This window comes from Coccinella septempunctata, chromosome 1 (genome assembly GCF_907165205.1).
Source record: "Coccinella septempunctata chromosome 1, icCocSept1.1, whole genome shotgun sequence".
Classification (NCBI taxonomy): domain Eukaryota; kingdom Metazoa; phylum Arthropoda; class Insecta; order Coleoptera; family Coccinellidae; genus Coccinella; species Coccinella septempunctata.
In genome coordinates, this window is record NC_058189.1 from 41,043,653 (window position 1) to 41,064,060 (window position 20,408).

A 20,408-nucleotide genomic window follows, 5' to 3' on the forward strand; every position below is an offset into this window, starting at 1 on the left:
ACTTCCCTCGCTATACACGAGAGATCGGTGTCTTCTAGCCAGAAATAACCGCTCCTAGATTAAGTGAATTGTTATCCAAGGAAGAAGGCATAAACTGGGATGAATAACATAATCTGGCAGACGAAATTGTCTGCTAACTCAGTGTACGTAGCCAGTTTATTTTGAAGGTTTAATTTTGCATTCATGACGCCAGATGCCTCCCACAAAATTTTCAATGCCTCCTATATTTAGACGGTGGAAAAGATGACAAACGTCGTCGGACAAATCGTTCATTCAATGACGGGAAATAATAATTGCGATGGAGGCAATTTCCGGCCAGTTTTCGATTCTAAAAAAAGCATTCTGTGAATTCATATCTTGCAAGTAAATGGTGCATGAGCAGCCTTCATGACAATGAATAATGTACAGAGTGTTTTCATAGGTAAAATTGGACGAAATTATACCCAAAAAGTCCGACACTCCGAGGTGGTTCTGCTAGAGTTCCGATGAAGATATGAGTTAGTTTGGACTTTATAAGCTCCTTTTCAAAAGGTTTTGTTAGAGCAGTTTGCTTCTATGTTCTCCGATACTCATAAGCGATAAAATAATATAATATTTGATCTCCAATATGCACTTAAGGAAGCAAGATGTCAAATGCTCTACTCTGTATTACGAATACATACTTTAGTTACTTCATTAGTGAATCATTTCCGTTCAAATATTGTTTACTTACCGATGACACTACGTAAACTGTCTAACAATTACGTTATTTACAACTTCAAGGTTTCCTTATACACCACGAAACTCCATTTATATTTTCTCCCTGTTAATTGGGAAACAAAAACGATCTCTCATGCGTAATTGTAAAAGGTATATCTGAATCATTTGTTAGACCCGATTCTAATTAGGTTACACTTTCAGTTTTCTCTACAAAACATTTTATTGTTCATTGTTCAGTGAAGCAGTCGATAGAAGACCATTAAATTTTCAACCTACATGTTGGTTTTCATATTGATAACTAATAAGTCGATATTGAATGATTTTTTAAAAATCACCTACTTGAGTTGTCGTGAGAACTCAAAAATACGAAAGAATCATCGTGTAAAAGGTTGAGATATCGCCCTTTCATTGCGATAAAATCTGCAGAAATTCCTCCAAAATGTAAGAGTGAAAGTTTGTTAGGTATTTTTGTCCGGTAATTCCAATATTCAATATGGAAAATGACATAAAATGTTTTTCTCTTTATTTTCCCCAATAAAGTTCTTGAATGGTGCGCCACAAAAATCATAAAACTCCCGGACATTTTTCAAAAGAGCGAATTAAAAAAATCATTCATCGATCGTAAAACTTAGTTCTTAGAAACTCTGCATGAACCTTGGAAGCTTCTTCCTAGGAACATCAAAAGTCAAAGTGCCTCTTATTTGAGAAATAATTGGACATTTATAAAGAATGCGTGATCATATTCAATTCTCATTGTTCTGAAAATTTTGTTACTAGAGTTTACGCTATCTACTGATCTATCTGACTAAAACATTTTCCATTGACATTTTGAGACGTTGCCGCTTATACGAAAGAATATTACAAACTTCGTTATTTCGAATGGCTTGGAGGTAGCTATAGGGGGTGCTAGGGCCAGAGCCCGGCTCAACTTTTTCAGCATGGGAGAATTAACATTTATTTAATTAATGTATGCGAAAGATTTATAAATATGAATATTATCAGAGCGATCATAATTATTATTATTATTATTTTTCGCAGAGGCGAAGAACGAAAATTTTTCCATAGAAATTAACAAATTGTCATTTTATTTTCCTTTGAAATCGGAAAGAAGTAAAAATTGGACCCTTTTGGGTTTATGAGTTTATTATCGCTTTCAAGATGATTTCATTTATTATTGCGCTACGAGGACGTCTGCGTGGCAGAGAAATAATGAACTCGGAAATGAATGACGGCTACCAGTCAGATTTTATTTATTTATTATTTTCCTTTATCCATCCGCTTTGCCGCCCTGGGTTTTGTCATCTGTGATTTTTGTATTTCTCATCGGTATATTACACTAAACCCATGTTTTCGGATTTTTGTATCATTCTCCTCACGCAATTCCAATAGTGCAATTCAAATTATTGTCAAAGAACTCTAAGTTATTCGCATCGAGAAATAGTATGTGCTGTGTTGTATAATTTTAATGTGTTTCATTTGAACTGCAATTTAATTGAGAGGACATCAGTTTCGATTTGGCTATAGAACATCGGTTCAAAGGAATTGTTACAAGTTTACAAAGATTTCAAGTAATCTATCCATCGACTCTGAAAATTTGCTGTGATACTGAGCTAGTTGGTCGAGTAGAAAATCTAACAAAATTTCCTTCTTCTGATCTTTCGTACTCTCTCAATTAGAAATAGTTTCATTTAAGCACACATTCAGAGATAAAATGTATGCAGACGTTTCCATGTATGACTTAGCAAAACTTGAAATATGCGATAAAATGATTAAATCTCATTTAAAGAAGTTTGCCGAGCGTTTATCCTCTTTCTAACGATTCCCTTGTCGGTATTTGCCTCGGTATTTGCTAAATACCGAATACATAAAGCAAGAACAGTTAATCTTTCCAGTTGACCTGTTCTGATATGTGTTTTCATTTATCGCATTTTTCGATTCATTTTCGTTATGTTTTTTCAAATATGGATTGCCACCTTCTTTTTATTTATGATTGAAGTATTTTAATTACCTTGTTTAGACCTAATTTTTCTTAAACCTAATATATTACAAGTTGATATAATACAAATTTTGAAATTACAGACCTGACAGGCTTGAATTTCTATTCGCCCTTTTCAAGCAAGACAGCAGACAGATCCCACTTTGTGGATTGACGAATATTGTTCTTCATCAATGTTCTTCTTAAGGTTGAAGAATTCAAATGGTTTGGTTGGTATATCTCCCAAAGTCTTACCTATCTGGTCACAACCAAAATTCACAACATTTCAAAACTATAGAGACTCACCCCTTATTAAGGAGGAAAGCAATTAAAGCACTCTCGTAAATTTACCGGAGATACTTATAAGCAGCTAGTTATATAGATATTTAAGATAGGTAAAACTTTAAGATAGGTACCTACTCTTCCAAACAACGCGGAATCTCAATTAATTCTTTTATTGCTCTTCTCTCACATATGGAAACTGAATATTCAGATCGACTATAATCTCTGCGCATTTGCGCTGGCGTCTTTAATTCGACATAAGCTAATGAAAGGAAACATTTGAATGTTACAGGATTTTATTCAAATATTTATAGACATTATTTAATTTATTCATTTTTTATACTTACATGGAATTATATTTATAAATTAATGAAAACTTCCATGTAATAAGGTCATTTTTCACCTTATTATTATTACTATGAATTTCCTTGTACTCTAGTTCTTGACCTTTGTCCAGACTAAATCCCTAAATATAAATTCACTCAACCCCTTCCTTATTGATATAAGAAATAATTAAGGGAAAGGGCCTGGTGATAGGGTTTGCACCAGGGCCCGGATCGAACTTGCTACGCCCCTGTCCAATGGGACAACTAATTTATTATAACTAAGCTAAGCAGCAGCATTTACCAATGCAAGATAGTGGTTCTACTAGTGGCAATACTGACACGAAAAAATTCTGTTATTCTTTCGAAATTCAGGGGTACACAAGTACCAACGTCGAAAATAATAAATAAGCCAAGATTATACCATGTTTTCATGAACATAAAAAAGTGTATGCCGAAATTAGAAATTGCAAATCTAGATTCCAATTGGAGTTTCAGCAAGATTATTATTAATTATTTTCGATATACATTTTGCTAGCATAAAATATGTTCAATAAATAAATATAGATAATTAATGTTAAAATATGTTATCTTTTTCATAAATAAACACATTTTAGCGTTTTTATGGTTAGGCAGGATTATCAAGATTCCTTATTTCCTTGAAAAGAAATCTTAGTATTGACATAAAATTTCTTGTCGTGTCTTGAAATTCTGAAATTACTTCTTGAAATCAATTCAAGATCTTGAAATTTTCATAACTTGGCGACCCCGACAAAGAACGTGCGAATCAAATATCACAAAAATGAATGTACCCCTCAGAAGCTCCGTGAGCTTGTACGAGAACCAGTTGTGTTTTGTGTAGGCTTTGTAATTGTGTTTTTACGCCACCTTAGAAACAGCACTGTTAATTTTAACCCAACAGTGAATGGTGGCCCGTTCTCTTATCGACTAGAAAATTTCTTTCCTAGTCCGGGATCGAATTAGGAAAATCCATAAATCACCCTGTATCTTGGTAATAAAGAAGTACGAAATAAGCATGTTGCGATGATAAATACATACAAAATATTGGATCTATAAAATATGGGTTATTTAAAAGCACTTCGGTTACCCTGATTGTATGTGCTTCCATTTCAACGGCCCACTCTGTATATTTCACCGGTGAAGTTTGTTAAACCTAAACGAATAATGTGAGTTTTTCCTATATCTAAATGGAATAGTTGTCTTTGATGTTGTCTGAAATAATATAATGAAATTTTGACAGCAACATTACTAGGAAAATTGTAAAGAAATAAAATTGGATTGAAGTTACATTAATGCTAATATCAAGAAGAGGCGAAAACAAGTTTTCTTTTTTATTAAAGCTCCTTTAACTGTACAATGTGTTTGTGAAACATGTTCAGCCAAAAAATTGATATTTTTATAAAAAGGCGACTAATTTTGAACGTGGAACTGACTATTCATTTCCCTATGTGTGGAAATAGTTATTTCAGATAATGTTTCCACAAAAATGCGAAAAACAATGGGAGCATTGTCAGATATTGAAAACGATGGATAACTATCTCATCTATATCCGTATCAAGAATCGCATTGTCCGTCGAAAATTTCGAAAAATCCATCGTCGAAATCGCAGAAAATTCCAGAAACCCAACACTACGACATAAACAATCATGTTATTTACACGTCGAGTTTGCCCTCGACCCAAATACCTGACTCTTCGCGATCTTCAATATCAAACTCCTATCAGACAGCATCGGCACGCGAACCGATCTTTCAAACCGGCAAAGTTCAATTGAGTACTTACAACGAGTGGCAACAGATAGTGCGGCGTTATCCTCTCAGCTGATCACACAGACACACATACAAACACAGACGTCGGAAGTCTCAGGAAACCTCACTGGCGCAAAGAGCCAAACTTGCAAGAAACGCGCGTCTCCGCTGACTTTCGAGGGGGAAAAGCGTTCAGCGTCCGTTGGGAAAATCGGAAAATCCTTTCATTTCGTACTAATGACATGCAGCTCGCGCTGAAACAACTCAGTAATTACGATAGCGTTCCATTAACTGGTCCACGGAAAGTTTCGTGGAACGCCGCGCAAACGCGAGTATTTGTGGCGGCGGCGTTTTGTGATGCCTTCACGCCTCCTTGGATTAATCCTCAAAGGCCCACGAAGCCTTTGGATGGTAGCCGGAAGAACGGTACTAGGGGCTTTGTCGTTTTTGTCGCATCGGTGGGTTTTGCGAAACCATGGTCGGCCGACGCCGACGAGGGCTTGTGCAATTGCATCGGCGATCGCTTGTCGGGAGAGCTTTTTTCCGAGCGAAGCAGGTTTACGCGTCGGAGGTTATCATCCGAGACTAATCAGCATGCTTACGTAATCTGTTGGAATGCCCATCAATCGATTTATGTGATACAAACAAACATTTTGTTGTCCAACCGAAGAGAGGAGGAAATAAAGTAACACAAAATCTTCATATTTCCAATCTTTTTCTTGGATTTCCTTTAATATAATGAGTGACCTAAAAACCAGAGTAACTTCCTACAAATGCATCATTTATGAGAAAGAATTTCTCGTGGGATATATTTAAAGGAGAGGTTTTTCTAAACAGAAGGTAGAACTGGTCAAAATAAAGCTTTTTACCAAAAATCATCCATACAAAACATTAAAATGACAAATTTAAAAAAAATTAAAATGATTACTGAAATGGGTTCTAATACGACCCTAGATCATTTGTTATCTGAATGATAGAAAAGCAATGGGAAAAACTTATCTCGTGATGACTGACTCAACCATATGGTTTCGTTTAAGGATATGGTCCTTTAAAATTTTTACGTGGGAATGAAAATGAAAACTTAGGATTGTCGAATTTTTCTCATCATTCAGTAACTTGAACGATTTTATGAAATGGCTCATTTCGATCAAAACTGACAGAAAAATACTTGAAAAGTATAAAAAAATAGAATATTAGTTCACTTATTCATGAGTATTTTCACAGTGGTCATCACCATCTTCAACTTGTTCGAACCCTTCGAAAATCGTCGTAAAAATGGTGTGAAATAGGGTAAATAGCACTTTGTTAACATAAGCACTTTCAATAAACTATACCAATTTTCTACGTTGTTTTCACAATCACACGATACAATAATTTTTCCAAGTGACCTGATGCACCAGCTAATCAGATACACGCAGATGAAGTGAACCATTGTCCAGCCATATGTTTATGTTTTGTTTCGATTTCGGGATGCCGGGGTCAACTTCCACAGTCCCGTACTTGAACTTTTATGAAATTTTGTCGAAATTCTAGGGGTTGTAGCACAGCCATCTTGAATATTTTATATAGACAATTCTCGGTGATATGACTTATTTTGATAACTTCTAATTTCTGTCCAAGAAAAAACCTCACCTTTGAAAACACCCTGTGTATGTCCAAGTCAGGATAAGAAACGAGTTTTTCAACTATATCTACAGGGGGGGTACCTTATGTTCTCACAAAAACTTAGGTTGTGTTTTCTAGATACAGTTTACATTTGATCCTCGTACAATACGTTGTGCCGGGGTGCTTCATTTTTTTTCATTATATCTAGAGCAACAAGACGCGAGGCTTGTTTGTTCTTTGGAGAAATAGGCATGACGATGCTGTGAATGAAATCAATTTACGATAGTAAATTGTTGTCGGATTTGTGAAATTTGTACACGGACAATTATTGTAATAACGAAATGGAATAATATTCAAAAATATCTAAATAAATTTAGAATCCAGATTTCTATCTTTACATATGTTATTGACAAAAAGAAGTTCTGTCAATGAACTATAAAATGAGTTCCGCACTTATAAATCGATTTTATTAAAAGTATGTATCAGCAAATATAGAGGTAAATCAATATTATTCAAGAATAGGTTATGGGCCCAGAAGCACGATTAAAAAAAGGATAATAGGTGGACAGTCTCAGGCACCATAAAAATAATGTGTATTAAAAAAGAGGAATATGTGAGCAATAGAACACTTAAAACTATGGCTTTCAAAGAAGATTTTAAGGAAATTTTAAATATTACAAAACTCGAGGATGCCACGAACTCTTCTATGTGGGATTTGAAATTAAAATACGTTCAGAAGCAAAAAACTTTAAGGCTTAATCTTAGATGTAGTAGAACAAAAACCTAATAATGCAGTGAAACTGAAGAAATGGAAGATCAGAGATGCTCAAGCCAAAAACTTCAACCTGAAAACAGTGAACAAGAGTGTGAACACTCCTCTTTTCACATGTTATTCTTCTAAAAGTATGTGCTCTCCTACAAGATTTTTACACGTTTAGATTCGAGAAGAATAAAAATACACCTGGTAATATTGCTATCTTTGGAAATTTTCTTTGCTGATATATGCTCCATAGAACGGCTGAATTATTGGCAAGAAGCAATAAAACACACCACTATGGTTTACCTCTTCATCACTCGAGCTTTCGAAAAGTCTTTGTTTCTTGATCAGAAGTTCTAAAAATTTTCACACATAAGAACATTGACAAATCATTCATGAAAACACTCACAGGAGGGTTCATAGTAAATGTTTGGAACTGTAAAATGGCTCATGAACATTACAAAAACAGTAAACGATATTTTCCTCATTTCGTGGAGACGTCTGGAACATTCTTTCATGCAAAAACTCTTCCTCTCAAATTCTCTAGTTAACCTTACGATGAACGTAAAACTGTCGTCTTTTTCTTCTTCTTCTTTTTATAACTTAGATTGCGATAATATATCAAGTTATACTTCTGCAACGGTCCCTAAATTTAAAATATTCAAACCTAAAATGTGAAAAACGAACACGACGTTGTGCGGCAAGGTGAGGCGTTGTTGAGTACCTACATATCACAGGTAGGGTTAGTTATTTGGAATATTTGGACGCTGTTGATTCGATACTGGGTCCCTCTCTTCGGTGTGTCTCATTTGATGTATTTCAATTATAATGGCAAGGTTCAATCTCTATAGCGCAATTAAACTATCTATCTGAATATTGTATACTTAAATTTCTCTATCTTATTTTTCTCAAGTACAAAATGGATATTCAATCCAAAACAAATCCTAAACAAAGGTTTCGCGGTACTGTATATCGATTTTATTTTTCCATCAATCTACTAAAAAGGTGGTATCAGCTTATACAGGGACTCCCAAAACCTTTCTAAATCGTCAAAATCTCAATTTTCGCTTATAAATCAAAAACTAAGTTGCGTAGGCGAAGGCTACGGTTTCCATCATTCATGAGCTTCTGAAAAAGTTCTCGGAAACGTGGAATCCGTTTTGCTCTAGCTCTTATCTTTTCCGAGATCGCCTCACTGGACACCGAATTTTAACAGCCTGTAAAGCTGCATCCACATTATGCCGCTGTGTTAGGGTTGTTGAAAAAATATCGATACATCGATATATCGATATTTTCAGTTCGATATTTTTTGGCGATATTTAATTTTTCGATATATCGATGTATAGATATAAAATTCGAACTATCGAATCTGTATAGAAAATCGATGTTTTTACAGACCGATAAAAATTTCTTCATATAAATATTGATTCAATTTATAAATCATCAATATTTTTTATTGTTGTTCTTGATTTCAGATAATTTTTTGGTTCCGTGGAGAAAGTGTCTGTTGACAAGTATTTACCTACTACTGTTGCATGAATTCTCAGAGCTGTAATACCTGTCCTTTATGAAATCGTATCGATATATCGATATTTTTTTGTAAAAATATCAATATCGATATCGATATCGATATTTCTAAAAAATATCGATACGATATATATCGATATTTTTTTTCATTTCCGACATCCCTACGCTGTGTGCCAATTGGCAAGGCCGCTCGGCAAAGCCGCTGCGTATGTGGATGCGCCGTCGGCTTAGGCCACCATGCCGCTGTGTGCCGCTGAAAAATCGCTGAACTGTCGGTCTCCATCAAAGGAAGCCAATAGAAATGTATAGTGAGGATGTGCCAACTGCTGGCCTCAGTGGCCTCGAGCAGCTTCAGTAGCAGATAAGACTGGGTACACCAATATTGTTAATGTGGATGCGTATCAGGGGCTGGACACTTCCTTACCCCCACCCCAAATACGGTTTTTAGTTCTGCAATCAATCGCTATGTGGCACTGCATACGAAAATATATATCATATTCTCCACAGATTACTGTATTCTGACATATTGGATTTGTGAACGCCAACAGTGTCAATGTCAATATGTTTGTTTACAAACGAGATCTTATACGAGAGTAAATTAAAAATACCCATTTATTGAACTCGACAGTTTTATCAGGAAATCAATTTTCTTGTAAGAAATATTTGATTAAAAGAACCACGTAATTATAACATTAATCGTTTATACTTAAACCAATCCAACCAAACCCTTTAAAAATTGTGTTAATGGAAATGAAAGTCAAACTGTGTAGTCACTTATTAAGCCAATCCGTGGGGTCAATGATGAAGCTCATTTCTCAATGGGGTAAGTATTTTTTTCAAACATAATAATACAAAAATTTACTATTTTCCTTTTTAGAAATCAAGCATCCGCTTCAGCTTCACAGAGAGGCTATCGACACTGCTGACTTTGTACTATTCTTGGACGAGTTATTTGATTCGTTGAATGTATCCAGAGCTTGGACATCCACTGCGAAACTCTTAAAGAAGACGGTTAGTATTCAAACAGAACACAATGTTTGTTGGGAGCAGGCGATACAAATTTTCAACAGTATTTCATTTTATTGCCCTCGAAAGAAAAGATCCATAGTGGTGCCCACTTTGAAGAATATAGTGACAACATTGAAAGCATTCCTTTACCTTAGGCAAAAACTGTTCAATAATTATTACTTTAAATATATTCTCACTGGGGCTTTCAATCAAGATTGTTTAGAAAACCTTTTTGGGTACATTAGAGCACATGGAGTAAGGAATACTAACCCAAATGTTGAACACTTTATTTCATCATTCAAAACTTTAGTTATTAATAATTTCATGTCAGTGCATTCCTGGTGATCTAACTGTGAGGAAGATGAAACAGGGAGTCGTTGTTTAGAGACTTTGAAATCTTTCCTGCAGGAAAGTATAAAATCCACATAGGTCTTTGGGCAACTAATTTTTTCTTTTCCAAATTATTCATACATTCTAAGCTTTGGCATGCTGTTTTTTATTTCTATTGCCGACTCCCAACAAACATTGTATCTTTTTTGGATAATGTTGAAGATTTCTGAACATATAATAATTTCAACCTCATTTCCTATGAACAATATTATTACTGTTTATTATAATTATTGTCTTACGAAGATATGTGACCCTATCGACATTTTATCTCTGCTCATATATATTCATTGCCATAATTATAGCTTATGTATTTCAATTTTTTTTTCCTGTGCTGGAAATATCAATAAATGTATATTTTTCATGAGATGTTTTATTTCTCCTTTAAATTCGCCCTAATAATCCATCAAAAACACCAGTGAATGGACTAATTTAAATTTCGCGCCTTGCAATTGCAGTTTCCTGTTATACCGACATTACTCCCGATTAGTTGGGTGGCAACCGTATGGGGGCGCTGCGGGCGGGATAAACTGTATTTTTCACCGTAGAACGTGAGTGTCAGATCTATTCTACTCTGTAATCTGTGATGCGTATTCTCTCGTTGGCTTTGCCGATGAGATTTTGCCAATTGGCAAAGCCACTCGGCACACAGCGGCATAATGTGGATGCAGCTTTAGATGTGTTTCAGGTAAGCGGGTAACTGGATTTTGTGAATTATTCATTGGCCAGAACCGAAAGCGAACCATCAATATGACAGTAATTTTCAGAGGCTATCTGAATATATTATATGTACCTATCATCGGAAAAATTATCGAACATAGGCATGGAAAGTTATTACCGAAAATTCGTCTGTTATATAACCGTACGCGAATACAATTTCACGGCCACTGCCCGTAATAACGGCCGGTAGTACCCATATACAAATGTACCTATTACCTGTATACCGTAGTGTCTCAGATATTACCATCGTTACACTGCTTACATAATAGATAATTTTGATGTATTTTTAAAAACCTTATTGTAATCTGATAACTATTGAGGGGGTCTTTAGGGCTCTACTATAGACGGTACAACATTAAAACATTATTTAAAGCAGGTGGCATTATGAATCAAGAAGAAAAATATCACACTAATTTGGAATAAAAGAAATATAAAAATTTTTTGTATACGAACAATCATTGCAATTGTTGCTTTAGCAACAAACATGAATGAACAGTCCAAGATCCCAGAGCGACCAGACATAACTTATGAAAAACAGATGACAAACAGATGAAACTTTAGGATCTCAGTAGAGTCTCATGTGCTTTGAATTTCTGCGAACTTGTGGAGCTTGTCTAGTGACACCTGGGCAGATGCAAGATGATAAAGGTAACTAAAAATGAGTGTTACTCAACTTATTTTCACATGGCTGATTTTTATATACCTATGTTTTAAAGAATATTATTCTGAAGTTATATTATAAGTGACAGACACATTCCATGGGCCAAAACTCTTGCACGCTTGGAAGCTCCATAAAAAATAAATGAACTTTGCTAATTTTCTTCTGGATCTTATGATACAGGCATCCTAAACTCCTATTTTCCAACAAAAAATTTGGATTAACCAAAATGTCGATTATCAGAAATCACTTTCGGTCCACATTATTTCGAATAATCGAGACTGTACTCTACTGCAATCGATTGCTGCAAAACCTGTATAACTATAAAATGAATGCTTTCAGTTAGTTTATTGGTATTCAAGATTATGTAATTCAGAGACAATTGTTGACCATTTTCATTTCAACTTTGATCGAAAATTGAAAAATTCCAGTATACATACCTAAACTAATTTTTTCATATTTTCATAATCGATCCATTTTCAATTCGGATAGTTTCGTACTGAAGTTTTTTAATTTTTTCTCATTTTTTCCAACCATGTATTGCTAATGAATAACCACTGATACATCTATGGGAGATGATTTTCCAACATAAGAGTCCTGTAGCGTTTCTTGAAAGACTGAAGAAGACAAGAAAGCCGCTCCCGGTCAGAAGCAATACTTGGAATATTAGGTATTAATTTCAGTACTGAAGGGATTTCTAAAGACGATAGTGATGCTTCACCAAAATACATAGAAGATTTTTGACGCAAAGATGATATTCTTCACAGTGCAATTGGAGAACAAGTTATGTTCATTATTTTTTCTTTAGTTACCGTCAAGTCTTCGAATCAGTTTCATGAAGGCTGTATTTTATACTTTTCCTTTCTCGTTTTCTGGTCTGAGTTTTTGTGGCCGATATAAATTCGAGATGCATAGAGGACAAGGAAACTTTTATGTCAATGGAAAAGAAGCCCTCCAGTATTAAAAGCTTATTATATTGTATGGTACCCCGTTACACTAACCTTTGTTTAAACTTATTCATATGCTATATTGTTTTTATAACTTAAAATGTATTGCCGACATTCAAAACTCAAAAGAATATAAATATATATAGTCCATTCAAGAATGATTGACATCTTGGGTGGCTATGTAAAATCGAATTTAAGTTGGTGATAGCCCATAAGTTAAGACTTTGTGTTTTTGTTGCAGGTTGGTATTGTGAATAAACGGCGATCTATAGACCTACTATATCCGTGTACAAACCGAAGATAAATCGATTTGTAGTGCGAACATTAGAATCATAATTGAATCAGTTTTGAATGCTGATTATTATACTCTAAATTTGAATATTTCTTTTTTTCGAATACTTCTCAAGGTTACATTTATATATTTCAGTTCTGTGACTGAAACTACGGAAACTATTGTAGTATTTTGTGAACAGATATCAAGCTGCGTCTGGACTTTAAGCCCTACTAGGATGTCAATCATTCTTGAATGGACTATACACCGGTTGAGTCTTTGATTCGTACAAATATAGTAACAGTAGATTCTTGAGTTCAAAAGTCAAAAGAAACACTTTTTTCTTCACCATTTTTTCTGAATCTGCTCAGTTTAAAAGATGGCTGTGACTAGAGTCCCGACTCGGGATCCGTGTCCAGTCCCGACGGACTCAATTACCAAACAAGTGTCTTGTCCTTACTCGGGATCCTTGTCTAGTCCCGACATTAGTTGACATTGTGAAAGAGTTTTGAGGTTATGTTCGCGAATCGTATAATATTAGTTATGAATAGTTGCGACAAAATTCAAGTAGTGATTGCTTATCAAAAAATAGTGTGGGCTTTTTCAAAATCAAGATTGCAAAGACAGGAGAAAATACTATCTTGGAATATGAGAATAGGAGGAGCATCGAAGTATGCAATTCTAACTTAGTGTAAATTGATCCAGAGGAATTGCCAGACAATTTTTGATCCAGAAGTGAACCTCTTCCTTACGGCCATTCTTGACTAAAAAAAATGTGATCGAGAAAGGAAGCTGAAAAATATATTCGTGAAATGTGTGATATTTCATACGAAATAACGATACAATGCTGCGGCACCTCAATAAAATGTATATTTTTATTTGAAGTGTATGAAAATTTAGCCAAAAAGGTAAAGGTTGAGGTTCTGTTTAAAATGTTCACCTTAGATGTTTCATTTCAAGATTGCTCTTTTTCCTTTTTATAAATGTGATGATTTGAAAATAAAATATACTTTAACAACATATTTATCTTTATAGCAACTCATATCTACATGCCCGATTGAAATATAAATCATTGTTTCTATTTGACTGGGTATAGGCTCATGATTTTCGCTTCTTCTTTCACTGCTCAATAATTTCAAAGCACCAGTGCAGTTCATCGTTGAATTCGGACCGAATATCAGACCCGAATTCAATGACGTCACTCGGGACTGGACACGAGTCCCGAGTCGGGACTCTAGTCACAGCCTTAAAAGATACAGGCTGTTTAAAAACCATAAAAAAACTCTTATTTTTAGTTCTCACAAACGATATTAGGTATCGAATGAAATGAATTTCGGAATATAGTTTCTCATTTATTTGATGAATCTTTCTCGAACAAGATATCACCCACGTCTTCCAGTTTTATCATTATGACCATTACGTACTATAAAAATACCAAAAATTCAAAGAATCCAACTCTTGAAACTAATATGGATGCTATCTAATGAATATTTGGACGTTTCGTCAAATAAAAGTATTCTTCATATTTTCTTATATTTTATAATGCACCCCTTTCCAGTAATTTGATGTTCAAAAATTAAAAAGTATCTTTGAAATTCGAAAAATTGCGTGTTTGGCTGAATACAACTTTGTTTAAAAGATCCACAGATGTGTAGTGTCACAGATTCAGCTAGTTATTTTGATTGAGGGCACAGCTCATTATGAAAACCCGTGAAACTCGCCGTGATACATTATTATCACATAAGTACATGGTTATCTAAGGTTCGCTTTTCAATTTTGCTCAATGAATGTCACAAAATTAAGTGACTTGCTTACGTCAAGCACTCTGCTGGTACAATTGCAATGAATAAAGAATTATTCAGTTCGATGGTTGGTACATCCTCCTAAAGTGAACGCTTTTTGCTATAGACCATGAAGTTCGGTTCATCTTTTCACAAAAATTGACCATTGTACGATGAAATATAAACTCTCGGACAGTCTCGGATGAAAATATTTCTGTTAGGTGGGCGGGTATCTGTACCTATACCCTATACGTTATAAACATGTTCAGAATAAAAAAACTTGCGAGTTCGATCTGAAGTGTATAAAAGAATCATAAAACAATTTCTGTTTTCTGGAGACATTTGGTTATTCCTTCTAGATCCAGAACTTTAAGATGAAGGATTGACATAATGCTCGATTTTCTAATTGAAACGAATTGCGGGCGACACTGAATAAACAGCCTGAAATAGTTGACACAGGTAACGCGCATACACGGTAATGTATATTGTGTTGCCTACCACCAAAAAATAAAAGGGGGGAACCTACCTATTCGATGTTGAATTGATAGTGAATATTTCCCTCCAATGTTGCATTGCTACTTCCTCTCAATTAAATCTAATTTCTTGCATATTACTAAAACAAATATTCTCGAGCCATATTAAGTGCAGTTGAGCGTTATCATATATATATAATGGAAAAGTTTATTGGGAACTACTCACCCAGCAGTAATTTACTCCAGGCTTTCTGCAAAATCAATCCTTTCCTTCCTTTTTGACTTCATCCACATAAACAACCTTTATTTCGTCACTCAGCACAAGGCGAAAAAAATTTTATTTTATTTTTAGAAAACCGAAAAACCATATTTTTTTTTCTATTCGAAAAATGAAATTGTCAATGGAATCACTGCCGAGAAAATTTATTTTCGCGATGTTATTCATCATAACAATTGATCCTAACCTTAATTTTTACAACAGGTTGAACCTGGGGTTTCAAACCGTTGGCATGAGCGACAACCCAACAAAAAACTCACCTGTAGATGTCCTGTCCAATATTCACTATCACAAATTGTTACAAAAATGTTCAATGATAACTTCAAATTGGAAGTCTTCATACACAAAAACAACAATTAACAACACCGAAGACAAGCAGACAACTGTCAATTATGACATTTCGATATTGTCGTTGAAGCTCGTGTCGTATCGCAACCAAGGAGATAACACACCAGTGGCGGGACAAATAGGAATAACTACTTCACGGATGTGTGGATACAAAGATATATAAGATATATAATATATAATATCTTTGATACAATGAAAGTGTATTAAGTTCAGGTCCGTGCTTTTCGATGTAGAATGCAGAGTAAATATCACATGACCATATGGCAAAACTTTTTACGTAAACGTTTTAGAATGGGCGGCATGGTACCGCATTTACATAGATTGAATCCGGTTTCCAGCTTTTGCTCCACCCAATCTATTCCTTCATTGATTTGTCCATTATTATAGTCAATAATTTTATTCACCTTGTCTTCAGTAACAATTTATTTTATTTTACGATTCCTCTGACATGTAAGAGGCGTTGTCAGATGTCTAAATTTCCCTCATTTATATGTACCAACATTCGATTGATTTTATACAAATGTTTTAGGTCTAATGGGGATAATATAGTTCATTCACCATTCGCTTATATAAAAGCTCTCGGTTGGCCACGGAATAAGTTTGTTTGCACACGAAATGTAATTACGGACGTTGCCACAACCATTTGTCAACTACTCTCATTTGTTAGTACAGAAAAATGGCGAAAGTACTTCCCAAAAAGCAAAGACAAAGTATACCTACTATTTTGAATTGAAATCTGCTCATATATTATCCTAAAAATAACCCTGATATTCTGAAATCGACGATTTATCAGAATATATCAAACATATTCTATATAAGGTTGTGAGTGAAGAGGAAGACAAAGAATTTCCTTCTATTAGGTGACCAAAAGAAATGGTGGCAGTTGGATATTTTATTTTCACCAAAGTTCTGCAACAATCAATTTAGAATTATAATTTGAATAATGAACCCTGTATCTACACACTACTTTCATATAAATCATAAAAATGGTGAATTAGCAAAATTTCTATTTGCAAACTATTTACATCGCGACAGTTTCGATTTGGGATTAATCTCATGTGTGTGAAGTTGGCCCAGCACTTTTCGATTTTCGAAAAAAAAATTTTGTTCTGAATTGTGCTAGGTTTGTGCTGATTTGTGCCGTTGAAATTTTTGTTTTATTCCACACGGTTCTCAAAATATTTCACAAAATGTAAAGAATGGGCTAGCCCAGCACTCATCGAAAAAATGAGTTTTGGCGACTGAAGCAAATTGTGCTATGCATGTTCAGAGTTGTGCCGTTCGAATTTTTGCGAAAGTCCCTCTTATCTACCGGAAAATCTAAAATGAAGAAAAAAGTCAGCCCAGCACTTTTGATTTTTCTCCTCAAAAATTAGTGGAAAATTTTATGCTACATTTGTGCTGACTTGTGCCGTAAATATTTTCCCGAAAATTCGTCAGATTTTCCGGGAAATTGAAAAAAAATTAGCCCAGCACTTTCGTTTTTTCTCAACTAAAACATATGTGAAAAATTGTGCTAGACGTGTGCTAACTTGTGCCGTTGAAATTTTCACGAAAATCCTTTTAGTTTTCCGAAAAATTCAGATTATGGAAAAAAGTCAGCCCAGCACTTTCGTGTTTTGCAGTTTAATTTTTTTATAATGTTGTGCTACATTTGTGCTGATTTGTTAAGTTGAAATTTTGCACAAAGAGAAAAATTACATATATTAAAAGATCTTTTGCCGAAATGTTTTATATCAAGAAGTATAACTCTGTAAATTATAGGACCGACATTGATAATTTGAGCCAGATTTATTGTAATTCAATTTCTAAATATTAAATGATTTGTGGTGAGCCATTAAAATACATAGGTGATGTAAACACAAGAAATTGGATTATCTGGCCCGGATCTAGGGGGGGCAAGCGGGGCGCTTGCCCCGGGCGTCAGCTTAAGGGGGCGCCAAAATCAACCAGAGGTTAAATTTTTTTTTAGTTTCTCGGAAAAAATTAATTTCCTAGTGCTTAAATCGAAACTGTAGAATGGAAACATGATAAACCACTACTATGCCAAAAATCTTCAAAATCAATGAGGGATCAATTAACTGTATATGTATTATTCAGTCATCTAGGAATGACCACCACACTTGGGTGAAATAGGTTAAAAGATAGGATATGTCTACAATGTGTCGCAAGCATAGAGCGAGTAATTTTTTTGCCTGGGGAATTACCGACTCATCCCCATTTCATCTGGAACTAAGGGCCAAAATTTCCGATTTTTATGAACCATAACTTAAAAACTAATCCTTTCAGCAAAATTCTGTTCGCATATTCGTAATCTACGCCCTCGATTTAGTACATACACCAATATTGGTGGAAATCGCAGTGATCGAAAATTTTTCAAATTGTCCACACTGTATGGATTTTTTGAAAAATATTTTTGGTCTCCGATCAAAACCTAATTCGTACTGTACACTCATAAGAGGACGTATAACACGAATATGCAAACAGATATTTTTTTAAAATTAAGTTTTCAAGTTATGGTCGATGGAAAATCGGAAATTTTGGACCATCGCGGAAAAAATTATAAAATCTAAACTGTTAGCGGTAGATGAATGAAGTGTGGTTTTTTCTATTCACAGAGAACCAATCTATCACAAAAAAATCAGCATACGACTAGTGTTTTTTTTTCTGGCTGCTACACCTCCTCAAAGTTGACCAATTTCTTTGAAATTTTGCACTAAAAGTGATTTATTTCTGAAAATACTGATCCTACAAAAAATCAAATTGCATATTGGAGATCTAGGACCTCGAATAATTGATAAGTAAAATGACCCAGGTCGATATATGTCGCTGAAAAAATCAATTTTCGTTCGGAATAATTTCGTTTGTAAAGCGCTGGTAAAACGATAGGTGAGCGAGGGTTGCAAACGACATTCTTGTAAAAACAAACTTTTTTATTTTTCGAACGATTTCAACCCGAGTCATTTTTTCTACTAATTCGTGGTCGAAGATTACGAATAAGCAATTAGATTTTTTCTAAGATGACTACATTGGGAGAAAAATAACTTTTAATGGAACAATGGGAAAAAATAAGAGTGATTTTTTTTTTAAAGTACTCATTTTAAGAAAAATCTAATTGCATATTCGTAATCAACGACCTCGAATTAGTGAAAAAAATAACTAGGGTTGAAATCGCGATGACAAATATGCAATTATATGTTTCCTAAGAACCTTAGAGGGGGGGGGGGCGCCATCATGAATTTTTGCCCCGGTCAGAAAAAATCGTAGATCCGGGCCTGTGGATTATAACAGCAAACCTCGTCGTTGGAACATGTTTGATTGATTGTTTATATTTAGAATTCTAGAAGGTTTCATCTAATCCAGGTTTTAGTGCCTGTGTGATGTCGAAACATTTGAATTACCAATATTATTGTGAAAGTATTTATTTCGGTAAGCTTTATTACGTGTAGTTTGTCATATTTTGTTTTACAATGTCCTGTAATTTTTTTAGCCTGAAGAAGAGATAAATCCCATCTCGAAAGTGTCGCGATGTAAATAGTTTGCAAATAGAAATTTTACCAATTCACCATTTTTATGATTTCTATAACGATTTCCTGGCAATATTATATAATTCACGTTAATTTGGACATGAGAAAAATTGCTGCAAAATGCATTTTGCATCCATGTGTCTCCAAATGTTTGAATGTTGACCAAAAGCGTGCAAGGGTAGAAGCATCGCGTTCGATCTGTGGTCGATTTGAAAACGATGTAGACTTCTTAAACCGAATTGTTACTATGGATGAGACTTGGGTTCCGTCAAACGGGGTGAAGTGGATCAAAAATAGAGGTTTTTTTAGCAATAAGATTCAAAGTATCAGTGCGAGCGGGCTGGCGTTTATAATATAGATTCTATGATCCTTTTACTATCGATTGACCTATTCACCAAAATTTTTGGCTGCACGGTTTTTGAAATTTTTTTGGTTGGAATGTGATCCACTTCACCTTGTGCTTTGCGGTGAAGTGGATCACATTTTAAAAATCATTGGATATTCACTTTAACTGTACGAGGGTGGAAATAGATCAGATGAAATGAAAAAAAATCTATTTTGAGTCCTAAGACCAACAGGTGCTGAGAAATCAGAACTAGAATCATTGAAAAAAAAAAAGGATATTCTTTCTGTGTAAAACTTAACATGTTTTTTTTCAAAACAAAAATAAACAACGAAAATAAATGTCTAACGAACATAAAAACTTCTAAATGAAGGCACTGGCGCAGCTAGGGAAGTGGGCAACTCCCCCTCAAAGATACCAACAATTCATATTTTTTTCTAGTAAAAACATTGAACGATCGTTCGGTGTAAACCCCCCCCCCAACAAAATCTTGGCTGCGCTACTGAATGAAGGTATATAAATGTACTCTATACTCTAGTCCTAGTCAGTCTTCATATGGGTAGAGATTCAATTCTCTCTTCTTTGTCTTCCAGAGTAAAGATGTGCCGGCCACGTGTAACTTGCTTCAGGTGGATTTTGCGAATTATTCCTTGAATATAAGTTCCCGATTTTCTAAGAATTTCCGTGATGAATATTTTAACAAAAATCTAACAGAATTTTTTCACATTTCCAC

At 34.7% G+C, this 20,408-nt stretch overlaps 2 protein-coding genes across 2 annotated transcripts in view; both read right to left on the reverse strand.

Moving 5' to 3' along the window:
* LOC123314790 overlaps positions 1–5,293 on the reverse strand; it is a 97,307-nt gene extending 92,014 nt beyond the window's left edge. Inside the window, exon 1 of the mRNA XM_044900153.1 lies at positions 5,081–5,293. The gene's annotated coding sequence lies outside the window, so the exon portion shown is untranslated. The remainder of the gene's footprint in view (positions 1–5,080) is intronic.
* LOC123314772 (supervillin-like) overlaps positions 1–15,838 on the reverse strand; it is a 275,601-nt gene extending 259,763 nt beyond the window's left edge. Inside the window, exon 1 of the mRNA XM_044900124.1 lies at positions 15,718–15,838. The gene's annotated coding sequence lies outside the window, so the exon portion shown is untranslated. The remainder of the gene's footprint in view (positions 1–15,717) is intronic.
* Positions 15,839–20,408: the final 4,570 nt, after the last annotated feature.